Source organism: Mobula birostris, chromosome 20, assembly GCF_030028105.1.
Source record: "Mobula birostris isolate sMobBir1 chromosome 20, sMobBir1.hap1, whole genome shotgun sequence".
Classification (NCBI taxonomy): domain Eukaryota; kingdom Metazoa; phylum Chordata; class Chondrichthyes; order Myliobatiformes; family Myliobatidae; genus Mobula; species Mobula birostris.
In genome coordinates this window covers 62,650,697-62,677,218 of record NC_092389.1, presented here as the reverse complement: position 1 = coordinate 62,677,218, position 26,522 = coordinate 62,650,697, and the positions used below count along the sequence as shown (strand labels likewise).

Here is a 26,522-nt window from a genome sequence, read left to right as displayed (position 1 = left end):
GAAAGTGGTGCTGAGGTGAAAGAGCAGGCATTTTCCGAGTGAATAGCAAAATAAGTACAAGGGGCCGAATAGCCACGCCTGCTCCTATTCATTATTTTCTAAAACACGAGTTTACCATTGCTCCCTGTTTCCGTTTGCCTTCAGCCCTTCGGATTCCATGGGAGAGCGGTGAGAGCTCCAGAAATCAATCCGGTTATTTCATGTTCTCTTTATTTATTGTTATTGAGTTATATTTGCATTTGCAGTTTGTTGACCTCTGCACTCTGGTTGATCTTTCACTGATCCTGGTCTAGTTACTATTGTATAGATTTTCTGAGTATGTCCGCAGGAAAATGCTACTCGGGGTTGTATGGGGTGACTTATATGTACTCTGATAATAAAATTTAATTTGAACTTTGAGCTTCGGGGAGCTTCCTTTGATTCTGAGAACAAACTGTGACTGACAGCTCCAGCTCACCGCAGCAGCCCGCCCTCAGACGCACTCACATCCAATCAGCGAGTCCCGCTGGGAGAACGTTGCTCCCATTGGCTGAGGAGTGTCAGTGGGCGGGACAGTGTGCGCTCGGAGCGGACTGGGGAGAGGCCGGAGATGGGGAGCTGCACCTCGGGTAAAGGCTGCAACACCGGCCGGGGCCTTGAACCCTTCCGATGGCAGAGGTGAAGAGACTGGCGGGGACTCAGTGAGATGTTTCGGCCACACAGAACGTTCCCGGCCGACCCCGCCGTGGATCGGGGCCTGTTGTCCGGAGCTGCCTCCCAGACCCGACCCCTGCTGCTGGGAGACGGGAGCTGCCCCGCAGGGTCTGTCGATGGATCTCCGGTGCTCTCAGCGCTCCGCTGTGCAATCCGACTGGCTGAAGGCCAAAGGAGAACGAGACACAAAGGTAAACTCGGACTTTAGAAAACAAGAAACAGGAGCAGGCCATTCGGCCCCTTGCGCCTGTTCTGCCTTTCACTCAGAACATGCCGGAACTTTGACCTCAGCGCCACTTTCCTGCAACGTTCCCAGCATCGCAGGGCCCCTAAATTTGCTCTTTGAATTTAGAAACCTTGTGGAGCAAATCTCAAAGATTCACTGCACTCTGGGTGATGAAATTTCTTCTCCTCATCTCAGTCCTGCTCAGCTGACCTCATATTTTGTGACCCCTGGTTCCTCACCCCAGCCAGAGGAAACATCATTCCTGCCTCTACCCGATCAATAATATGTGAGACTCTGTCTGTCTCAGTCAGACCACCTTTTATTTCTCTAATTTTGAGACAGGCCCGGTCAGTGTAATCTCTCTGAGGATGCTACCTCACCATCCAAATCAATCTGGGAAACCTTCTCTTCACTCCCTTCATCCCACAGGCTGACTCTGGGAGGGAGACCAGACCTGTGCACAGTGTTCCATATACGCTCTCACCAGGACCCCATATACCTTCAGAGGAGATCTTTATTCTTGTATTCAAACCTTCCTTCCCATTCAATGCTCTTCATTTAATATCGATCTCTAACAGTGAACAGATACAACACACCATCAGCCATGAATTTAAAGGGCAGGTGTTGCAACAGTTTGAGCTTCATACCGAGGGCCACGGAGCAAGCAGGGAGTCACAAAGGGAGGAATGTGGGAGTGTTGTGTGTCTGAGCCCAGCTGTGTGTGTTTGTGTATCAAAATCAGGTTTAATTTCACTGGCATATGTGGTGAAATTTGTCGTTTTCTGGCAGCAGTACATTGCAACACATAGTAATAAAAGCTACAAATTACAATCAGTATGTATAAAATTAAATTTAAAAGGTAGTGCACAACAGGATGGACAATCCTGAGGAAGTGTTCATGCTGCATTGTCCATTCAGAAATCTGATGACAGAGGGGAAGAAGCTGTTCCTGAAACATTGAGTGTGTCTCCAGGGTCCTGTACATCCTGCTTGATGTTGTCAATGAGAAGACGGCCTGTCCTGGGTGATGGGGGCTTAATGATGGATGCTACCTTTTTGTGGCATCATCTTTTGACTGTGTCCCGGATGCTGTGGAGTCCAGTGTCCATGAAGGAGCTGGCTGAGTTTACAACTTTCTGCAGCATTTTCCGATCCTGTGCAGTGGCCTCTCCACACCAGGCAGTGATGCAACCAGTTAGAATGCTCTCCACAGTACATCTGTAGAAATTTGCAAGTGCTTTTAGTGACAGACCGATTCCCCTCAATCTCTGAATGAAATATAGCCGATATTGTGCCTTCATTGTAACTGCATCAATATGTTGGGCCCAGGATAGTTCCTCAGAGATGTTGACAGGCAGAGAATGGAAACTGCTCACACTTTTCACTTCTGATCCCACGATGAGGACTGGTGTGTGTTCCCTCGACTTCCCCTTCCTGAATCCACAATCAATTCCTTTGTCTTAATGATGTTGAATGCGAGGTTGTTGCTGTGACACCACTCAACTTGCTGATCGATCTCACTCCTGTCCTCCTCCCCGTCACCATCTGAAATTCCACCAACAATAGTTGTGTCGTCGGCAAGTTTATAGATGAGCCTGGCCACACAGACGTGGTGTAGAGAGAGTAGAGCAGTGGGCTGAGCACACATCGTTGAGTTGTGTCAGTGTTGATTGTCAGCAAGGAGGAGATGTTATTTCTGATCCACACAGACTGTGGTCTCCTGGTGAGGATCCAGTTGCAGAAGGAGGTACAGAGGGCCTGGGTTTGGAGCTTGTTGATTACAATTGAGGGTCTGATTGTGTTGAACGCTGAGCTGTAATCAGCAGCCTGACTTGTGTATTGCTATTGTCCTGCTGATCTAAGGCTGAGTGGAGACGATCGGCGATCGGCAAATTGCAGTGGGTCCAGGTCCATGCAGAGGTTGGAGTTGATTCCAGCCATGACCAACTCCTCAAAGCACTTCATCACAGTAGATGTAAGCACCATTGGCTGTTTTTACAGAATACATTCTGTGTGGAAACTAGTCGTGTGGTTAAGGCAGCCACCGGAAACGCTGCAGAGAGTTGTGAACAAGTTCAGTACATCATGCAAACCATGTACACTGTTTACACATCTCCCCGCGTCAATAAAACAGTCCATATTATCAAAGACCCCACACACGTTGAACATTCTGACTTCCTGAGAGATGGACAACTAACTTCACAATCTACCTCACGCAGTGTTGTGATTAATTGGTCTGTATGATTTGTTAATTTAATTAATTGTCCCCTACATTTTACGAAACCGCACTCCCAGTCTCGAGGTGATGAATTGATCCTTATGGAGGGGATGTGAATCAAAAGTTATCACTGTGTCTTGATTCACTGAAAGCAAATGTCCCATTTTATCCTCTCCTCCCCTCCCCTCCCCTCCCCTCCACTCCCCTCCCCTCCCCTCCTCTCCCCTCCCCTCCCCTCCTCTCCCCTCCTCTCCCCTCCTCTCCTTTCCTCTCCTCTCCTCTCCCCTCCCCTCCTCTCCCCCTCCTCTCCCCTCCCCTCCCCTCCTCCTCTCCCTTCCTCTGCCTATTCAGTAGCACACTAAACGGAAACAAACAGGCCTCTCCGTGAATCCACAAGCCTTTATCTTCTGAGAAAACATTGAATCTTTCCAACCAACGAGAAATTATACGACATCTGTAATCCACTGAGCGTGTGAAACAGTCATCACGGTGTGGGGTGGGGGAGGGTGCTGGTTTGGATGGGTGGGTGGCGGAGACAGCAAGCTACAGAAAGGGGGAATTGGGGAGAAGGCGAGAGGCAGCGAAAGGTTGGGCATAATGGAGTAAGAGACAATAAGGGAAAGATGCAGGGCAGTGACTGTATAGGGAAGAATGGAGGAAAGAGTGGGAGAGTGTGAAAGAGAACGGATGAGGAAAAGAGAGGAGATAGAGAAATTGAGGAAATGTATATGTATAGACAGAGAAAGATAAGAGAGATAGGGGAGACAGAGAGAGAGAAAGAGAAGGAGAAAGGCGAGTGGAGAGAGAGAGAGGGGACTGTGGAGGAGAATGGAGATCGTGGGAAGGAGATTGGAAGAGCGTAAGGAGAAGTGAGGAAAGAAAGAGAAAGGGGGGAAAGAAGCGGGGCCCCGGACACGGGACAGGTGTCTCAGAGCTGTAGTGGTAGCATGATTGAGAGAGGAGTTGGCAAGCAGACCCGAGGTATCCCCAGTAGTGTCCGAGCCGTTAGGGTTTAGGTGAGGGTGTACAGAGGTCTCGGAGGATCAGGAAGCTCCCAGATATGTTGGCCTATGTCGTGCCCGTGGACAGGCGGAAGGTCTAATGTTCGGGGAGCAGTGTCACTCTGTGTATCTGGATGGGTTTTTGTGTCTGTAGGATTGGTTGGAGAGTTATTTAGAAGTCATGACAACATGACTTTATTTGGTGGGGGGAGAGTGTAAGAGGTTTCTTCTTTTATGTTACTGCGTAGGCTAATTAAAATGGCTTCTTTGTTATGTTATAACTGAAATGGCTCCTTTGTTATGTTAACTGCTGTGAAAGTCCTACCGCTAGCAGATTGTGTGGATTATTGATAAGAGGCTGTTACGAACAATTGGGATAGATGTTATTCTTTCTGTGTGTCTGTAAGTTATTGTGATGCCTGGGTTTTGGGGCAGAAGGCGCAAGAGAGAGAGTGAGGATGGACAAGGTGCTGTGAGTCGGCTAACGGCGTCGGACCCCGATCAGGAGTCCGAGGTTCAGGGAGTTCGGCGAGGAGAGGAGACAGTGACGGACACTTGTGGAGAGTCTGGTCGACAAACATTGTTGACCCAGGCGGCATTTTGAGGTGGTCCGAAGGGATCGCAGGGTGAAGAAGGAGGGTCCTGAGCTCCAACTGTTTGTGCACAAATAGACAGAACTTTGATAAGCGTGGCTCCTTTTACTTTCCTTTTTATATTTTATTCTCTATTAATTATATAGTTCCAGTAATATCTATAAACTGTAAATCACTTAATCGTATCTGGTGTATTGTCTGTTATTTGGGTGGGCTGGGGTATATCACACAGCATCCACACAAACTATTACCCAGTTTGGCCGGGCCGAGGGCTGTTTCCCTAGACGACAGCGAGCTGAGCGACCCTGAGGCAGGCACGGGGGCTACATAATTTTCTCTCCGTTTTGAACATTGTCAACCATTCATTTCTTTTTCCAAATTTCATGACCATACACTTCCCGACAGTGTACTCCATTTGCCATTTCCAATCCCAATCTGTCTAGCTCCTTCTGTAGCCTCTCTACTTCCTCAGATCTACCTTTCCCCCCATCTCTGTTCATGTCCTCTGCAGATTTTGCAACTAAGCCATCAAATAAATCATCCAAGTCACTGCCATATAGCATAGAATAATCGGTCCCATCACAGACCCCTGTGGAACATCACTGGACATCTGCAGCCAGACAGAAATGATTCCATTTTTTCACACGTTCTGCCTCCTGTCAATCAGCGACTGCTTCATCTGTGCTAAACTCTTTTCTGTAATATCGTGGGTTCGTAGCTTGTTAAGCAGCCGCACGTGTGCCACCTTTTCAAAGGCCTTAAATTCAAAATACACAATGTCAACTGATTGTTCTTTGTGTATCCTGCTTGTTATTTCTTCAATAAATTTCAACAGATTTGTCAATAAACCATGCTGACTACGGCCCGTTTTATCATTTGCCCAAAGTACCCTGAAACCTCATCCTTAATAATCGAAACTAACATCTTCCCAAACACTGCGGTCAGACCAACTGGCCTTTAGTTTGCTTTCCTCTGCCTCCCTCACTTCTTCAAGAGTGAAGTGACACTGTTAGAAAACATAGAAACCATAGAGAAACTACAGCACAGAAACAGGCCTGCTGGCCCTTCTTGGCTGTGCCGAACCATTTTCTGCCTGATCCCACTGACATGCACAGGCACCGTATCCCTGCATACACCTCCCATCCATGTTTCAGTCCAATTTATTCTTCAATGTTAAAAAAGAAACCGCATTTACCACATCGTCTGGCAACTCATTCCACACCCCCACCACTCTCTGTGTGAAGAAGCCCCCGCCAATGTTCCCTTTAAACTTTCCCCTTCACCCTTAATCCATGTCCTCTGTTTTTTTTTCTCCCCTTGCCTCAGCGCAAAAAGGCTGCTTGCATTCACTCTATCTATACCCATCATAATTTTATACACCTCTATGAAATCTCCCCTCATTCTTCCACACTCCGGGGAATAAAGTCCTAACCTATTCAACCTTTCCCTGTAACTGAGTTTCTCAAGTCCCGGCAACATCCTTGTAAACCTTCTCTGCACTCTTTCAACCTTATTTTCTACTTCCTGCAATTTGGTGACCAAAACTGAGCACAATACTCCAGATTCGGCCTCACCAATGCCTTATACAACCTCATCATAACATTCCAGCTCGTATACTCAGTACTTTGATTAACAAAGGCGAATTTAGCAAAAGCTCTCTTTACGACCCTATCTACCTGCGAAGCCACTTTTAGGGAATTTTGTATCTGTATTCCCAGATCCCTCTGTTCCACTGCACTCCTCAGTGCCTTACCATTAACCCTGTATGTTCTACCTTGGTTTGTCCTTCCAACGTGCAATACCTCACAATTGTCTGTATTAAACTCCAGCTGCCACCTTTCAGCACACTTTTCCAGCTGGTCCAAATCCCTCTGCAGGCTCTGAAAACCTTCCTCACTGTCCACTACGCCTCCAATCTTTGTATCATCAGCAAATTTGCTGATCCAATTTACCACGTTATCATCCAAATCATTGATATAGATGACAAATAACAATGGACCCAGCACTGATCCCTGTTGCACACCACTAGTCACAGACTTCCACTCTGAGAAGCAATCCTCTACTACCACTCTTTGGCTTGATCCATTGAGTCAATGTCCAATCCAATTTACCACCTCTCCATGTATACCGAGCGACTGAATTTTCCTAAATAACCTCACATGCGGGACCTTGTCAAAGGCCTTACTGATCTCCATGTAGACAATATCCACTGCCTTCACTTCATCCACTTTCCTGGTAACCTCCTCGAAAAACTCCAATAGTTTGGTCAAACATGACCTACCACGCACAAAGCCATGTTGACTCTCCCTAATAAGTCCAAGTGCTTGTAGATTCTATCTCTTAGTACCCCTCCAACAACTTATCTACTACAGATGTTAGACTTACCAGGATATGATTTCCCGGATTACTTTTCGATCCTTTTTTAAACAACGGAACAACATGAGCCACTCTCCAATCCTCCGGCACCTCACCTGTAGACACCGACATTTTAAATATATCTGCCAGGGCCCCTGCAATTTCAATACTAGTCTCCTTCAGTGTCCGAGGGAATACCCTGTCAGGTCCTGGGGATTTATCAAATTTAGTTTGCCTCAACATAGCAAGCACCTCACCTTTTCAATCTGTAGTTTCCATGATCTCACTACTTGTTTCCCTTAATTCCATAGACTTTATGCCTGCTTCCCTAGTAAACATAGACGCCAAAAAAAAAAAAACGTTTACGATCGCGCCCATTTCTTTTGGTTCCACACATAGCCGACCACTCTGATCTTCAACAGGAGCAATTTTATCCATTACAATCCTTTTACCCTTAATATAATTGTAAAAGCTCTTTGGATTATACTTGATTTTGACTGCCAAGGCAACCTCTCGTCATCTTTTAGCCCTCCTGATATCCTTCTTAAGTATTTTCTTGCACTCTTTATACTTCACAAGCACCTTATTTACACCGTGTTTCTTATACATGTCTCTCTTCTTCTTTATCAGAGTTGCAGTATCCCTTGAGAACCAAGGTTCCTTATTCCTATTCACCTTGCCATTAATCCCGACAGGAGCTTACAAGCTCTGCACTCTCAAAATTTCTCCTCTGAAGGCTTCCCACTTACCGATCGCATCCTTGCCAAAGAACAACCTGTCCCAACCACACTTTTTAGATCCTTTCTCATTTCTTCAAATTTGGCCTTCTTCCAGTTCAGAACCTCAATCCTAGGACCAGATCTATCTTTATCCATGATCAAGTTGAAACTAATGGTGTTATGATCACTGGAACCAAAGTGCTCCCCTGCACACACTTCCGTCATTTGTCCTAACTCGTTTCCTAATAGGAGATCTAATATTGCATCCCCTCTAGTTGGTACCTCTATATATTGATTTAGAAAACTTTCCTGAACACATTTTACAAACTCTAACCCATCTAGACCCCTAGTAGTATGGGAGTCCCAATCAATATATGGAAAATTAAAATCCCCTACCATCACAACTTTATGTTTCCTGCAGTTGCTTGCTATCTCTCTGCAAATTTGCTCCTCCAATTCTCGCTGGCTATTGGGTGGTCTATAATACAACCCCACTAATGTGGCCATACCTTTCCTGTTTCTCAGCTCCACCCATAAGTGCTCAGTAGACAAGCCCTCTAATCTGTCCTGCCTGTGCACTGCTGTAACGTTTTCCCTGACAAGCAATGCTACCACAGCCCCCACCCCCCACACACCTTTCATTCCTCTGCCTCCATCACATCTGAAACATCGGAACCCTGGAATATTAACCTGCCAGTCCTGCCCCTCCTGTAGCGAAGGTTCAGTAATTGCTATAACGTCATAATTTCACGTGTCAATCCACACCCACAACTCGTCTGCCTACCCCGCAAACTCCTAGCATTGAAATATATACACCCCAGAAGATTTTTACCACCACTCACAACCTTTCTATTCGCGGCTTTGCTTGAACTTCTAACATCACTTATTTTCACCCCATCTCCACTGTCAGCTCTGGCACTCTCGTTTCTATCCCCCTGCAAATGTAGTTTAAAGCCTCCCCAATAGCACTAATAAACCTCCCTGAAAGGATATTGGTCCCCTTGTAGTTCAAGTGTAACCCGTACTCCCCTTTCTCCGGAATTCTGCTCCATAGCACAATGTTTCTTATTCTTCACCTATTCCCTATTCTTCCTTATCTGTCATCATCTCCCCACTCTGTCTTCTCCCTTTTTCCATCCCCAGTCACCCTTCTGTCTCTCTCCCTCTCTCCCTACACTTCCTCCCCTCTTTTACTACCCCGTCTCTTCTTTCTCGCACCGCACCCTCTCTTCTCTTCCTCACATACCCACTCTCCATTTCTCTCCCGGACCCACACTCCCTTCTCTCTTCTACTCCTCTCTCTCCCTAATCTCTCCCCTAGGCCCCAATCTCCCGTCTTTCTTCTCCCCACTCTCACCTCGTTCTCTGCCACTCCCCACTAACCTTTCTCTCTCCCACTCCCCATTCTCACTCTCACTTTCCCAAACCCCACTATTCCCACTCACTGACGCACTCCGTACATTTCCTTCTCTCCCATACACACTCCCCCACATTCACTCCCCACTCTCTCTAACTTCTCACTCTCCCTTCTTTCTCTCAAACCGCAAAAGATTCCTTCTCTCTCACACCCTCCCGACTCTACCTTCTCTCTCTCCCACTCCCTAGCCTCACTGTGCTCTCTTCTGCTCCATCTTCTACTTTCTCTCTCTGTAACTGGTCCCTCTCTCTCACACTCTCCACCCCTTCCCTCTCTCACATTACCCATTCCCCCTTCTTTCTCTATCATTCCACACCGCCCCTTCTCTGTGTCTCCAACTCCCCACGCTGCCCTCCCTCTCTCCCACTGCCCACCGCCCTCACTATCTCTCTCTTTCCTTCTCCTCACACTTCATTCTCTCTCTCCGTTCTCTGTTCCCAATCCTCACTTTCCCACTCTCCACTCTCCTTACTCTCTGTCTCCCACTGCCCGCACTCGCTTTTCTTTCTCACGTGCACACTGTCCGTTTTCTCTCACTTTTCCCACTCTCCCTCATTTTTTCTTGTCCTCGTTCATCTCCCATCTCTTATTTACGCTCTCTCCTCTTCCTTTCTCCCCACTCTCCCTTCCCTTTCTCTCACTCTACCCCTTTTCTCTCTTCCAGTCCACACTCTTCCTTCGGTCCTCTGTTACCCGCTCCTATCTCCCTCCCCTACTTTCCCTTCTGTGTCTCACACACCCCTCTCCCATCTCTCTCTACCAAACTCCATTCGTGCTTCTCCCAACAGTGCTTTCTCTTTCCCAAACAAGAATATAAATCCCCTTTCCCCCACTCCACAATCTTCCTTATCTCTTTCTCTCCCCTCTCTCTTAATTGACTCTCTCCCAGCCTCAATACTTCCACTCGTTGTTTTAGACTTGGGATTGTGTTTTTCATTATATATTGTACTTTTCACTTGCTGTGATCTTACAAACTATCCTGCAGCATCCTTGGAAAGTTCCTACTCCCCACTGATCGAATCTTGTCATCTTGCTGATCTCGATGATGAAGAGGGGTCTTGGTCTGACAAGTCCACTCTTTATTATTTTCCATAGATGTTGCCTGACCTGCTGAGTTCCTCCAGCATTTTGTGTGCGTTATTCTCCGTTACACCGCCTCCCCTCTACCCATTTCTATTCCCATTTCCTGCACCTCTCTCCTTTCCTCCATTTTTACCCATCCCTCCCACGTGCTCTCACTCCCTCTGTACATCCCAACTGTTCATTGCAATCTCTCTCCCCCTTTATCTCTATCTCTCTCATACAAACACACAATCCTCTCCCCTCTATTAGTCTCGCAATCACTCGTACACTCTCCTCTGCCCCAGCCCTCTCCATCTCTTCCACCTCCACTCTAGTCCACCTTTCCTTTCTCTGTCTTTCCTTCCCTCCCTCTCTATCCCATCCCTCTTCCAATCTCCTCCTCTCCTTCTCTCGTTTGCCAAAGTTTCTCTTAAAATTGTTCTTTGTCACTGCCTCCCCACCCTCTATCGCTGCTCACTTTCTTCCCCCCCACCTTCCCTCCTCCTTCCCTAGGTGCCTCTCTTCACCCTTTCTCACTGCACCCACTCGCCCTTCGTCCGCCTTGCACATCCACTCTCACCGTCTTCAACCTACTTGCCCGCACTCTCCCGTTCTTCCCCCTATATTCTACCCTTTGTACCTTAACATCCCTCTCCTTTACTCCCTTTCTCTCCTCAACACTGTCACATCTGTCCTTCGGACACCGAGAGAGGGGAAAGAGGAAAGAGTTGGACTGAGGGTAGATGGAGACGGACTGGGGGAAAGAGTTGGGCCCAGGGTAGACGGAGATGGAGAGGGGGAGAGAGTTGGACCGAGGGTAGATGGAGATGGGGGAAAGAGATGGACCGAGTGTAGACGGAGATGGAGAGGGGGAAAGAGTTGGACCGAGAGTAGATGGAGATGGAGAGGGGGAAAGAGTTGGACCGAGGGTAGACGGAGATGGAGAAGGGAAAGAGTTGGACCGAGGGTAGATGGAGATGGAGAGGGGAGAAAGAGTTGGACCGAGGGTAGACGGAGATGGAGGGGGGAAAGAGTTGGACTGAGGGTAAACGGAGACGGGGAGGGGGAATGAGTTGGACCGAGGGTAGACGAAGATGGAGAGGGAGAAAGAGTTGAACCGAGGGTAGACGGTGATGGAGAGGGGGAAAGAGTTGGGCCGAGGGTAGACGGAGATGGAGAGGGAGAAAGAGTTGGACCGAGGGTAGACGGAGATGGAGAGGGGGGAAAGAGTTGGACCGAGGGTAGACGGAGATGGAGAGGGGAAAGAGTTGGACCGAGGGTAGACGGAGATGGAGAGGGGAAAGAGTTGGACCGAGGGTAGACGGCGGTGGAGAGAGGGAAAGAGTTGGGCCGAGGGTAGACGGAGATGGAGAAGGGCAAGTGAAACTGGCAGAGTCATTAATTGATTGTATCTCGGCATTTGCCTCGTTATCCTCAGAGTACATATCTGTCCCTCCACCCTGCATCTCTCCTGCCGATTGTCCTCCTCCTTTCTTCCATCTGTCTTTATAGTACAATGAGAGAGAGAGAGAGAGAGAGAGAGAGAGAGAGAGAGAGAGAGAGAGAGAGCGAGAGAGAGAGAGAGAGAGAGAGAGAGAGAGAGTGAGTCAGGGGGGGGGGAGAGGGAGGAGAGGGGGGGGAGGAATGATGAGAGGGAGAGGGTGAGAGTGAATTTCCTCTCCAGTCTGGTTCCACTCAGCCCTGTTTCTCCAGTTTCCCCACTACCTCCTACTTCTCAACTTCCCCCAAGCTCTTTACCCATTCTAGCTCTCCTCCTTCTACACTCTTATCTCTCCCCACATCTCGTCAACCCCTAGTCTCCCTCCTCCCTCCTCCCTCCCCCCCTCCCCCCTCCCCGACTCCCTCAACTGTGTTTCTCCCTCTTCCCAATGCCGTCTCTCTCCCTCTCCGCTGAGGGTTTGACAGTAAATCACAGTCACTGGAAGTTGACTAAATCCATGTCCTGGATAAAGCTTTTTGGCTGGATGAGGAGGGCGCGGGAAAAAGTATGTTTCATCTGAGTGATGCAGGATTCAGGAAGGTAGGGAGTAAGCAGAGGGTGAGAGGGGTTAGTGTGAGAGTGGTGTAAGGGGGAGGGAGTCGGGAGTAATGGAGGAGAGTGATGGGGAGAGATAGTAGAGTTTGGGATGAGAGAGGAGAAGCGGAGAGAGATAGAGAGAGGAAGGTGAGAGTGAGAAAAGTGAGAGAGAAGGGCCGAATTCGGAGAAAGCTCATAAACAGACCCCTCAGTCCGTCTGGACAGTTCCAGCCATATTCACAGAGCCAGTGCTATTTGCACACGGTTGGAATTTACTCCTATAAGCCTTCTCCACCCGCGTGTCGGGTAGGAGCTGGAGAGCTTTGTGACCTGGTATCGAGTCAACAACACTCCCCACCCCTCCATTTCACCATTACAATAGAGCTGGTGACTGACAACAGGAAATCAGCCGGGGCGATGCACACATTCCTGTTCATATCAACGGTAGAGGATGAGAGGGTGGACAGCTCCAATTTCCTGAGGGTGAATACCACTAACAGCCTCTCCTTGTCCAGCCACAGGGACACCATCGTTAACAAAGCTCTGCGGCATCTCTGCTTCTTCGAGACACTGAAGAGAATCAGCAGCTCCGGGACAAGCATCGTCTGTTTTTACAGAATACATCCTGTGCGGAAACTAGTCGTGTGGTTAAGGCAACAGCACTGCCAAGCACCGGAAACGCTGCAGAGAGTTGTGAACAAGTTCAGTACATCATGCAAACCATGTACACTGTTTACCCATCTCTCTGCCTCAATAAAACAGTGCATATTATCAAAGACCCCACTCACGTCGAATATTCTGACTTCCAGAGAGATGGACAGCTAACTTCACAATCTACCTAATGCAGTGTTGTGATTATTTGGACTGTATGGTTCGTTAATTTAATTAATTGTCCCCCTACATTTCACGACCCCGCACTCCCAGTCTCGAGGTGATGAATTGATCTTTATGGACGGGATGCGAATCAAAATGTATCACTGTGCCTTGATTCATTGAAAGCAAATGTCCCAATTTACACTCACCTCTCCTCTCCTCTCCTCTCTCCCTCTCTCTCTCTTCCCCCTCTACTTCCTCCTCTCTTTCCACCTCCCCTACCCTCTCTCTTCCCCCTCTTCTCCACACCACTCTGCCACCTGTTCTGTCGCACGCTAAACGGAAACAAACAGGCCTCTCCCTGAAACCACAAGTCTTTATCTTCCTGAGAGAACATCGAGTCTTTCCAACCAACGAGAAATTATACGACATCTGTAATCCACTGAGCTTGTGAAACAGTCATCACGGTGCAGGGTCGGGGAGCGGTGCTGGTTTGGACGGGTGGGTGGCGGAGACAGCAAGCTACAGGAAAGGGGGATTTGGGGAAAAAGCAAGAGGCAGCGAAAGGTTGGGCATAATGGAGTAAGAGACAATAAGGTAAAGATGCAGGGCAGTTACTGTGTAGGGAAGAATGTGTGGAGAAAGAGTGGGAGAGTGTGAAAGAGAACGGATGAGGAAAAGAGAGGAGATAGAGAAAATGAGGAAATGTATCTGTATAGAGAGAGAGAGGGAGAAAGGGACAGAGAGAGAGAGACAGAGAGAGAAGGGGAGAGAGACAGAGAGACAGAGAGACAGAGAGAGAGGGAGAGACAGAGAGAGAGAGAGAGACAGAGAGACAGAGACAGAGAGAGAGATGGAGAGAGAGCGAGACAGAGAGAGAGGGAGAGAGAGAGAGACAGAGAGGGAGGGAGGGAGAGGGAGAAAGGGAGAGAGAGAGACAGAGAGAGAGAGAGGGAGATAGAGAGAGGGAGAGAGAGAGAGAGAGAGATAGAAAGGGACAGAGAGAGAGAGGACAGTGGAGCAGAGTGGAGATCCTGGCAAGGTGTTTGGAAGAAGCTGAGGGGAACAAGGAGTGAGAAGTGAGGAAAGAAAGAGAAAGAAAAAGGGGGACAAAGACAAATTCTCACCATTCTCTGTCATTCCACTCTGCTGCTTCTCCGTGTCTTCCACTCCCCACGCTGCCTTCCTTCTCTCCCACTGCCCAGCCACCCACACTCCTTCTCTCTTTCCTACTCCTCCACCTCATTCTCTAGCTCTCAGTTCTTTGTACCCAATGCCCACTCTTCCTTGTCATTCTCCCACTCCCCACTTCCTTACTCCTTTTCTCCCACCGCCAACACACCACATTCTGTCTCACACACTCAGTCAGATTTCTCTCATTTTTTCCACTCTCCCTCTTTTTCCTCCTACTGCTTTATTTCCCAACTCGCTCCCTCACCCTCTACCCTTCCTTCTCTCCTACACTCCCCACGCTCCCTTCCCTCTCTCCCACTCTACCCGTTTCCCCTCCATCTCGGTTCATATCGTCTGCAGACTTTGTAACCAAAGCTATCAACTACATCATCCATGACATTGCCATATAGCATAAAATAATCGGTCCCAACACAGACCCCTGTGGAACACCACTGGACATCTGCAGCCAGACAAAAAATGTTGCCTCCATTCACACTTGTTGCCTCCTGGCAATCAGCCACTGCTTTATCTGTGCTGGACTCTTTTCTGTGATGTTATGGGCTGGTAGCTTGTTAAGCAGCCTCGTGTGTGCCACCTTTTCAAAGGGCTTCTGAAATTCAAAGTACACAACATCAACCGATTGTCATTTGTCTATCCCACTTGTTATTTCTTCAATTAAATCCTACAGATTTGGCTGCAAACCATGCTGACTACGGCCCTTTTAATCATTTGCCCAAAGTACCATGAGACATCATCCTTAATAATCGACTCTCACACATTCCTATCCATTGAGGTCAGACCGACCGGCCTTCAGTATACTTTCTTCTGCCTCTCGCGCTCTTGAAAAGTGGAGTGAAACTCTTGTACTCGACTCTCCCCGGAATCTCTCTTCCACACCACACCGTCCCTTCTTCCTCACCTATTCCCTATTCCTGCTTCTCTCTCTTCATCTCCCCGCTCTGTCTTCTCCCTCTTGCAGTCTCCACTTTCCTTTCTCTCTCTTCACTACACTTCCTTCTTTCTTTTACTACTCCGTCTCATCTGTCTCGCACCGGACTCTCCCTTCTCTGCCTCACAAACCCACTCTCCCAATCCCCGCTGCCCGCCTCTCTCCTGGACCCCACACTCCCTTCTCTCTTCTACTCCTCGCTCTCCCCAATCTGCCTCCCAGTCCCCACTGTCCCGTCTTTCTTAAGCCCACTCTCACCTGTCTCTCTGCCACTCCCCACTCACCATTCTCTCTCCCACTCCCCATTCTCCCTTCCCTCTCTCCCAATCCCCACTTCATAGGTATCTGAGTAGCCAGAGCATCAAAGGTTATGGTGAGAAGGCGGGGGAGTGGGACTAAATAGGAGAATGGATCAGCTCGGGATAAAATGGCGGAACAGACTCGATGGGACGAATGGCCTACTTTTGCTCCTTTGTCTTATGGTCTTATGGTCTTTTCCCACTCCCCGACACACTCCGTACCCGTCCTTCTCTCCGACTACGCACTCTCCCTCTCCTATCTCACTTCTCACTCTCCCTTCTTTCTCTCCACCGCACACGATTCCTTCTCTCACACACACTCCCCACTCTCCCTTCCCTCTCTCCCACTCCTTGCCCTTACTGTTCCCTCTTCCGCTCTATACTCTCCTTTTCCTCTCTCTGACACTTTCCACCCCTTCGCTGTCTCACATTACCCGCTCCCCCTTCTTTCTCTATCATTCCACACCGCCCCTTCTCCGTGTCTCCAACTCCCCACGCTGCCCACCCTCTCCCCACTGCCCACCGCCCCCATTCTCCCTCTCTCTTTCCTTCTCCTCAGACACCTTTCTTTCTCTCTGTTCACTGCACCCAATCCCCGCTTTCCCACTCTCCACTCTCCTTGGTCTCTGTCTCCCACTGCCCGCACTCGCTTTTCACTCTCGCTACACACTGCCCGATTTCTCATACGTTTCCCACTCTCCCTCATCTTCTCTCCGGCTACTTAATCTCCCATCTCTCTCTAACACTCTCTACCCTTCCTCCTCTCTCCCACTCCCCACTCTCCCTTCCCTTCCTCATCTCTCCCACTCCCCGCTCTCCCTTCCCTTCCTCCTCTCTCCCACTCACCGCTCTCCCTTCACTTCCTCCTCTCTCCCACTCTCCGCTCTCCCTTCCCTTCCTCCTCTCTCCCACTCCCCACTCTCCCTTCCCTTCCCCCTCTCTCCCACTCCTCACTCTCCCTTCCTTTCTCTCCCACTCCCCACTCTCCCTTCGCTTCCTCCTCTCTCCCAATCCCCACGCTCCCCACCCTTTCTCCTCTCTCCCACTCCCCGCTCTCCCTTCCCTTCCTCCTCTCCCCCGCTCCCCGCTCTCCCTTCCCTTCCTCCTCTCTCCCACTCCCCACTCTCCCTTCCCTTCCTCCTCTCTCCCACTCCCCACTCTCCCTTCCCTTCCTCCTCTCTCCCACTCCCCACTCTCCCTTCCCTTCCTCCTCTCTCCCACTCCCCACTCTCCCTTCCCTTCCTCCTCTCTCCCACTCCCCACTCTCCCTTCCCTTCCTCCTCTCTCCCACTCCCCACTCTCCCTTCCCTTCCTCCTCTCTCCCACTCCCTACTCTCCCTTCCCTTCCTCCTCTCTCCCACTCCCCACTCTCCCCTCCCTTCTTCCTCTCTCCCTCTCCCCACTCTCCCTTCCCTTCCTCCTCTCTCCCACTCCCCACTCTCCCTTCCCTTCCTCCTCTCTCCCACTCCCCACTCTCCCTTCCCTTCCTCCTCTCTCCCACTCCCCACTCTCCCTTCCCTTCCTCCTCTCTCCCACTCCCCACACTCCCTTCCCTTTCTCCTTTCTCCCACTCTCCACTCTCCCTTCCGTTCCTCCTCTCTCCCACTCCCCACTCTCCCTTCCCTTCCTCCTCTCTTCCACTCCCCACTCTCCCTTCCCTTCCTCCCACTCCACCCTTTTTTCTCTCTCCCAGTCCACATTCTTCCTTCGGTCCTCTATTTTGATTCCGCTATTTTTAAGAGCTCTATCCATCTCTTTGGCAGGGTCCGGGATGTCTCTGACCGGGTGCACGACATCCTGGTACGAGAGGGAAAACAACCAGTAGCCGTGATGCATGTTGGAACCAACGACATAGGCAGGGAGAGGGATGAGGTCCTAAAGTGTGAGTTTGGGGAACCAAGCAGAAGGCTGAAGAACAGGACCTCAAGGATGGCGTTCTCAGGATTGCTGCCAGTGCTACGTGAAAATGATGGTAAGAATTGGAGGAGATGGCAGTTGAATGCGTGGCTGAGGAGGTGGTGCTGGGAGCAGGGTTTTAGTTTATTAGATCGTTGGGATCTCTTCTGGGGAAGGTGCGACCTGTACAGATTGGATAGGTTGCACCTGAACTCGAGGGGGAGCAATATCCTTGCAGGTAGCTTTGCCAGCATGGTTCGGGAGGGTTTAAACTAATTTGCGAGGGGGATGGAACCCAGAGCAATAGAGCAGTGAAAGAAGTGCATGGAGTAAAGCCAGATCTAACATACAGAGAGGTTTTGAGGAAAGAGAAGCAGAATAAACGGTGTAAAGACAGTAAGGTAGAAGGGCTGAAATGTGTGTACCTCAATGCAAGAAGCATCAGGAACAAAGGTGATGAACTGAGAGCTTCGATACATACATGGAATTATGATGTAGTGGCCATTACAGAGACTTGGCTGGCACCAGGGCAGGAATGGATTCTCAATATTCCTGGATTTCAGTGCTTTAAAAGGGATAGACAGGGCGGAAAAAGGTGAGTAGGGATGGCATTACTGGTCAGGGATACTATTACAGCTACAGAAAGGGTGGGTAATGTAGCAGGAGCCTCTTTTGAGTCAATATGGGTGGAAGTCAGGAACAGGAAGGGAGCAGTTACTTTATTGGGGGTATTCTATAGCCCCTTGGTAGCAGCAGAGATACAGAGGAGCAGATTGGGAGACAGATTTCGGAAAGGTGCAAAAATAACAGGGTTGTTATCATGGGTGACTTTAACTTCCCTAATATTGATTGGCACCTGATTAGTTCCAAGGGTTTAGATGGGGCAGAGTTTGTTAAGTGTGTCCAGGACGGATTCCTGTCGCAGTATGTGGACAGGCCGACCAGGGGGAATGCCATACTAGACTTAGTACTAGGTAATGAACTGGGTCAGGTCTCAGATCTCTCAGTGGGTGAGCATCTGGGGAACAGTGACCACCGTTCCCTGGCCTTTAGCATTATCATGAAAAAGGAGAGAATCAGAGAGGACAGGAATTTTTTTAATTGGGGAAACGCAAATTATGAGCCTATAAGGCTAGAAATTGCGGGTGTGTATTGGGATGATGTTTTTGCAGAGAAATCTACTATGGACATGTGATCGATGTTTAGAGATCTCTTGCAGTATGTTAGGGATAATTTTGTCCCGGTGAGGAAGATAAAGAATGGTAGGGTGAAAGAACCATGGGTGACAAGTGAGGTGGAATATCCAGTCAGGCAGAATGAGGTTTAGGAAGCAAGGATCAGATGGGTCTATTGAGGAATATAGGGAAGCAAGAGAGGAGCTAGAAGTGGCTGAGAAGAGCAAGAAGGGGGCATGAGAAGGCCTTGGAGAGCAGGGTAAAGGAAAACCCCAAGGCATTCTTCAATTATGTGAAGAAAAAAAGAATGACAGGAGTGAAGGTAGGACCGATTAGAGATAAAGATGGGAAGATGTGCCTGGAGGCTGTGGAAGTGAGCGAGGTCCCCAATGAATACTTCTTTTCGGTATTCACCATTGAGAGAGAACTTGCTGATGGTGAGGACAATATGAGCGAGGTTGATGTTCTGGAGCATGCTGATATTAAGGGAGAGGAGATGTTGGAGTTGTTAAAATACATTAGGACGGATAAGTCCCAGGGGCCTGGCAGAATATTCCCCAGGCTGCTCCACGAGGCGAGAGAAGAGATTGCTGAGCCTCTGGCTAGGATCTTTATGTCCTCGTTGTCCACGGGAATGATACCGGAGTATTCGAGGGAGGCGAATGTTGTCCCCTTGTTCAAAAAAGGTAGTAGGGATAGTCCGGCTAATTATAGACCAGTGAGCCTTACGTCTTTGGTGGGAAATCTGTTGGAAAAGATTCTTAGAGATAGGATCTATAGGTATTTAGAGAATCATGCTCTGATCAAGAACAGTCAGCATGGCTTTCTGAAGGGCAGATCGTGTCTAACAAGCCTGATAGAGTTCTTTGAGGAGGTGAGCAGGCATATAGATGAGGGTAGTGCAGTGGATGTGATGTATATGGATTTTAGTAACGCATTTGACAAGGTTCCACACGGTAAGCTTATTCAGAAAGTTAGAGGGCATGGGATCCAGAGAGGTTTGACCAGGTGGGTTCAGAATTGGCTTGCCTGCAGAAGGCAGAGGGTGGTGGTGGTGGAGGGAGTACATTCAGATTAGAGGATTGTGACTAGTGGTGTCCCACAAGGATCTGTTCTGGGACCTCTACTTTTCGTGATTTTTATTAGCGACCTGGATGTGGGGGTAGAAGGGTGGAAAGTTTGCAGACGACACAAAGGTTGGTGGTGTTGTAGATAGTGTAGAGGATTGACAAAGATTGCAGAGAGACATTGATAGGATGCAGAAGTGGGCTGAGAAGTGGCAGATGGAGTTCAAACCGGAGAAGTGTGAGGTGGTACACTTTGGAAGGACAAATTCCAAGGCAGTGTACAAAGTAAATGGCAGGATACTTGGTAGTGTGGAGGAGCAGAGAGATCTCGGGTACAAGACCACAGATCCCTGAAAGTTGCCTCACAGGGTAGGGTAGTTAAGAAAGCTTATGGGCGTTAGTTTTCATAAGTCGATGGATAGAGTTTAAGAGTCGCGATGTAATGATGCAGCTCTATAAAACTCTGGTTAGGCCACACTTGGAGTACTGTGTCCAGTTCTGGTCACCTCACTATAGGAAGGATTTGGAAGCATTGGAAAGGGTACAGAGGAGACTTACCAGGATGCTGCCTGGTTTAGAAAGTATGCATTATGATCAGAGATTAAGGGAGCTAGGGCTTTACTCTTTGGAGAGAAGGAGGATGAGAGGAGACATGATAGAGGTGTACAAGATAATAAGACGAATAGATGGAGTGGATAGCCAGAGCCTCTTCCCCAGGACACCACTGCTCAATAGAATAGGACATGGCTTTAAGGTAAGGGGTGGGAAGTTCGAGGGGGATATTAGAGAAAGGTGTTTTACTCAGAGAGTGGTTGGTATGTGGAATGCACTGCCTGAGTCAGTGTTGGAGGCAGATACACTGGTGAAGTTTAAGAGACTACTAGGCAGGTATATGGAGGAATTTAAGTTGGGGGCTTATATGGGAGGCAGGGTTTCAGGATCGGCACGACATTGTGGGCCGAAGGGTCTGTACTGTGCTGTACTATTCTATATTCTATGTTCTTTCTTGAAAGCATCCAGAGACTTGGCCTCCACAGCCTTCTGGGGCAGAGCATTCCATATATCCACCACTCTCTGGGTGAGAAAGTTTTTCCTCAACTCCGTTCTAAATGGCCTACCCCTTATTCTTAAACTGTGGCCTCTGGTTCTGGACTCACCCATCAGCGGGAACATGCTTCCTGCCTCCAGCGTGTCCAATCCCTTAATAATCATATATGCTTCAACAAGACCCCTCTCAGCCTTCTAAATTCCAGAGTATAAAAGCACAGTCGCTCGAATCTTTCGACATATGACAGTCACGCCATCCCGGGAATTAACCTTGTGAACCTACGCTGCACTTCCTCAATAGCAGGAATGTTCTTCCTTAAATTTGGAGACCAAAAGTGCACACAGCACTCTAGGTGTGGTCTCACCAGGGCCCTGTACAACTGCAGAAGGACCTCTTTGCTCTTATACTCGATTTCTCTTGTTATGAAGGCCAGCATGCCATTAGCTTTCTTCACTGGCTGCTGTACTTGCATGCTTGCTTTCAGTGACTGATGTACAAGAACACCTCGATCTCGTTGTACTTCCCCTTTTCCTAACTTGACTCCATTTAGACAATAATCTGCCTTCCTGTTCTTACCATCAAAGGGGATAACCTCACATTTATCCACATTAAACTGCATCTGCCCACTCACCCAGCCTGTCCAAGTCACCCTGCATTCTCCTAACATCCTACTCACAATTCACACTGCCACCCAGCTTTGTGTCATCGGGAAATTTGCTAATGTTACTTTTAATTCCCTCATCTAAATCATTAATATATATTGTAAACAGCTGCGGTATCCCACTGGTCACCGCCTGCCATTCCGAAAGGGAGCCATTAATCGCTACTCTTGTTTCCTGTCTGCCAACCAATTTTCTATCCATGTCAGTACCCGACCCCCAATACTATATGCCCTAATTTTGCCCACTTATCTCCTATGTGGGACTTTATCAAAGGCTTTCTGAAATTCCAGGCACACTACATCCACTGGCTCTCCCTTGTCCATTTTCATAGTTACATCCTCAAAAAATTCCAGAAGACTAGTCGAGTACGATTTCCCCTTCGTAAATCCATGCTGACTCGGACCGATCCTGTTACTGCTGTCCAGATGTGTCGTAATTTCATCTTTTATAATTGACTCCAGCATCTTTGCCACCACTCTCCCTTCTCTTTCTCGCGCTCCCCACTCTCCCATCTCTCTCCCACAGCCTGCAACCACTTCTCACTCCCACTCCCTATTGTCCCTTCCCTCTGTCTGAATGCCTTATTCCCATCTCTCTCACACACACAATCTCAGATTTCTCCCTCCCTAGCACTACCCACTCTCCGAATTTTCTCTCGCTTTCCTGACTCTCCCTCCTCAGTGACGCAGGCCGACGCTTCTTGTTTGCCTTCCCACAGCTCTCGCTCCCTTCTGTCTTGTACTCTCCACTCTTCTCTGTCAACAACCCACGTTCCCTTTAATTTTCCACACAATTCTCTCTCCCATCTCTACGCCCCACCAAGCACACTCTCTTCTCTCTCTTCACTCCCAACCAAAAATTATCTTTCTCCCACTCTCCACACTCCTTCTGTCTCTCCCATTGCACATTCTCATGTATCCTTTTCCCACTCCTCGCTCCCGGTGTCTCTCTCTCACAGTTCCTACCCTTCATTCTCTCTCTCCCACTCACAACTTCCCACCAACCCTGCATTCCCTCTATGGAATCCACCTCGTCTCTCTCCCTTAACTTTCTCTCCAACCTGCTCTCTTCCTTTTCTGTCTAGCACTCCCCATTACCATTTCCCTCTCACCAATCTCCGTTCTCAGTCTCCCACTCCCCAGTCTACATTCTCTGTGCCAATCCCCACCCTGCATTGTCTCTTTTCCACTTATACTCTCTCGAATGTTATTTCCCTCCCACAGCCTAACCCATTCCATCTCTCCCATTACCCATCGGCTCTTCACTTTCCCTCACTTGACCACCTTCTCTCCCCCCACTCCCCAATCTCCCTTCTCCCCCCCACTCCCCAATATCACTTCCCTCCCCCCCTTTCCCCAATCTCCCTTCTCTCCCCCCCACTCCCCAATCTCCCTTCTCTCCCCCCACTCCCCAATCTCCCTTCTCCCCCCACTCCCCAATCTCCCTTCTCTCCCCCCACTCCCCAATCTCCCTTCTCCCCCACTCCCCAATCTCCCTTCTCCCCCCCACTCCCCAATCTCACTTCTCTCTCTCCCCCACTCCCCAATCTCCCTTCTCTCTCTCCCCCCACTCCCCGGTCTCCCTTCTCTCCACCACTCCCCAATCTCCCTTCTCTCCCCCCACTCCCCAATCTCCCTTCTCCCCCCACTCCCCAATCTCCCTTCTCTCCCCCCACTCCCCAATCTCCCTTCTCCCCCCACTCCCCAATCTCCCTTCTCCCCCCCACTCCCCAATCTCCCTTCTCTCTCTCCCCCCACTCCCCGGTCTCCCTTCTCTCCACCACTCCCCAATCTCCCTTCTCTCTCTCCCCCCACTCCCCGGTCTCCCTTCTCTCCACCACTCCCCAATCTCCCTTCTCTCCCCAACTTCCGAATCTCCCTTCTCTCTCCCCCACTCCCCAATCTCCCTTCTCTCCCTCCCCACTCTCCAGTCTCCCTTCTCTCCCCCACTCCCCAATCTCCCTTCTCTCCCCCCACTCCCCAATCTCCCTTTATCTCTCACCCTGTCTTCTCTCTCTCCTACTCCCCACTCTCGGTTCTCCGTCTCCCACCATGATCTTCCTTCTCTCTCACATTCACTGTCTCCTTTTTCTCTCTTAATCCGCACTCTCTGCTCCCTCTTCAACTCCATTCCCCATTCCCCTTTCTTTCCCCTTCCCTTCACTCTCACCCCTCTAAATCTCGCCATTGCTCTAACCCACTTTTACTTATTCCCCTCCATTTCTGTTTCCACTCACACGGCCACTCTGTCTACCCCTTTCACTGTCCAGTGGTCTTTGGTTTCCCTTTCCTTCACCGCATTCCTCTTCTTCCTGATTTTAGCAATGGTGCACACAGACACATCCGAACACCTCCTTTTCTAGGAACATGTTTCCTGAATGGATGCCCGCATGGAGCGTGCTTTTCTAACTGGGAATTTCGGACAGTCTGGCCTTGTTTTGCTGAATGCGGTTTGACGCAGAGGGGAGGCAGATGGAAGGAAGTCTGAGTGTGAGAGGGAGAGGAGCGAAATCGTGCATGGAAGAGAGGAAAGAGAGCAAGGAACTGCGAGAGATTTGCAGAGGAACACAGAATACGCTGGTGGAGCTCAGCAGCCCACGGAGTTTCTATGGAAAAGAGTGAACAGTTGACCTTTTGGGCCGAGACCCTTCATAAGGGTTTCAGCAGGCGTAGTGGTAGCTTTATGGCCGGTTTATTGTTCATAGCGCGTTCCAGTGCGCAAGGAGCTGAGTGAAATGTCAGTTCTTCTAGGTATTCGCAGAAGAGCCGGACTCGAATGTTAATTACATCTCCTGCGAATCGTAATAAGCTGTTTCTACTTAATGGCGAATGAAATATGCAAGTGATCATAAAATGGCCGACCTGATGTCGAAGCTCAATTGCTGAGCAACGAAGCAACAGGACGTAAACAACGGCCGCAAAGTTACAAGTAAGAGAGACATCGACTGGCGAGAAATAAAACTGCAAAGAAAATCTGAAGGGACATAACAATCAGCACTTGAAATAATTTCACTTACATGACTGAACGCTGTTTGTTTTGCGGTAACGGTCCTGCGCAAAGACAAATAATACAATAAATTACAGCATTAAATGAATATTTTGAAAAAAAGTGATTATCTAAACTGGCAGAGCGATGCTGAACTGAAATGATTCCCGGTGCGCTCCTGGTTTGATGTTTGATATTGTATGTGTTGCTCGATCGCTTTTTGCCATTTCTGTAATTTCTTCTTTCCTCACGTGTTAGGTGTTTGATGTTTGCCAATCATAGAGTTGCACTCTGAATAAATACTTTGATCATAAATATATTTTGAAGTTTTCGGCCTTTGTTCGGGTGGTCGTGGACTGTTCATGAATCTGATGGTGGGGAGGAGAAGCTGTTTCTGATGTTTTGAGAATTGTTCTTCAGGCTCCTGGACCTCTCCCCCGGGTGAGGCATGTCCTGGATATTGGAGGTCTTTAGTAATGGATGCCGCTGAACTGAGGCACCAGCTGTTGAAGGTGTCCCTGATGGTGGGGAGAGTTGTGCCGGATGAATCTGTCTGAGTCTACAAGCCTCTGCAGCCTTTTGCAATCCAGTGCGTTAGAGATTCCATTGCACACGGTGATGCAACCAGTTCAGAATCGCTGAAGTATTTGGTGACCACTGGCGTGCTTTCACATCAATGAGTTTGGCCAGGAATAGATTCTCAGACAGTGGCACGCAAGAACATGAAACTCGTCACCCTGTCCAGCACGCACTCCACTGGGTACTGGTGTCTGTCTCTCCAGAACTGATGCAGGGAGCAGGGGCTCAGATTGATGTATCGTTGGGATCTCTTCTGAGAATAGTCTGACCTGTACAAAAGGTCTGAATCAAAATGGTTGACCAATATCCCTGCAGGTAGGTTGGTTTGGGTGGTGTTAAACTAATTTATCGGGGGGTGGGGGGTAATAACCGGAGTGATAGTGCTGAAGAGGAGGCTGTTTGTTTACAGGCAGGGACAATGTGTAGTGAGATTCCTTGCAAGGAGACACTCATGGTAAGAAACATAACAGGCACTAGGATGAGTCGCAACATAAAAGGCGTACTAAATCGGAAAGGTGGAATACAGGCCTGGAAATGTTATATTTGATTGTGCGCAGCATGCCTAATAAGGTCGATGAACTTAGATACATAGATAGATATACTTTATTAATCCCGAGGGAAATTTGGTTTCGTTTCAGCCGCACCAACCAAGAATAGAGCATAAATATAGCAATAGAAAAACCACAAACAATCAAACAACAAAATGCAAACTCTGCCAGATGGAAAATAAGTCCAGGACCAGTCTATTGGCTCAGGGTGTCTGACCCTCCACGGGGGGAGCTGCACGTTCGATGGCCACAGGCAGGAACGACCTCCCGTGCCGCCAGTGCTGTATCACGGTGGAATGTGGCCGAAGTCCAACAGTAAGAAGTTCAATATCCAGTCTGCAAACACGTCCCTCGATCGTAAATGACACGGATTGCACCATCTGTTGTTAACCAGATCAGTAAGCACTCAACTCCTTCACGCTTACCGCTCTCAGTGCACTTCCGGTCAGCCGGAACGGTATTACCCACCGAACTCCTCTTCTCCATAAGTCTCGGTTGTCTCGACCTGGTCCTCTTTCCTCGACTTTGTGATCCCCCTCTGCATCCTCTGTGTGTTTTCCTCCGGATTTCAGCGGGGGTGTCCGCCGCTCTGCTCGCTAAACCGCCGGCATTAGCTGGAATACACAATGCGACCTTGTTTCTGTCCCGCGTGTCGGGATGTAACCATTTCCAGCGCTAAAAAAAAAAATGTAGCACAGTTACAGATTGACAGGTATGATGTTGCAGTCATCACTGAATCGTGGCTGAAGGAAGATTATAGCTGGGAGCTCAACCTCCAAGGATACACATTGTATCGAAAAGACAGGCAGGAAGGCAGAAGTGGAGGTGCGGCTTTCTTGGGGTTAAAAAAAAGAATTAAAATTATTACAAAAAAGTTACATAAGACGTGAAGATGTTGAACTACTGTGGACAGATAACTGAAAAGGATCCTGATGGGAGTTATAAACAGGCCCTGGAACAGTAGTCGGGATGTAGTCTACGAGTTACCACGGGAGATAGAAAATGC

The 26,522-nt window shown here is 48.9% G+C and overlaps 1 long non-coding RNA gene across 3 annotated transcripts; it reads left to right on the top strand.

The window, feature by feature from the left end:
- Positions 1-544: 544 nt before the first annotated feature.
- On the top strand, positions 545-24,694 carry LOC140185386 (uncharacterized). 3 transcript variants are annotated; one of them, XR_011882570.1, is made up of 4 exons: positions 545-884; positions 12,838-13,293; positions 17,320-17,528; positions 23,726-24,694. It is a non-coding gene; the product is annotated as an uncharacterized lncRNA (long non-coding RNA). The 3 variants fall into 3 exon arrangements; XR_011882568.1 differs by having other exon boundaries at positions 548-884; positions 12,838-13,193; XR_011882569.1 differs by having other exon boundaries at positions 549-884; positions 12,838-13,193; positions 23,767-24,694.
- The last annotated feature ends 1,828 nt before the right edge of the window (positions 24,695-26,522 follow it).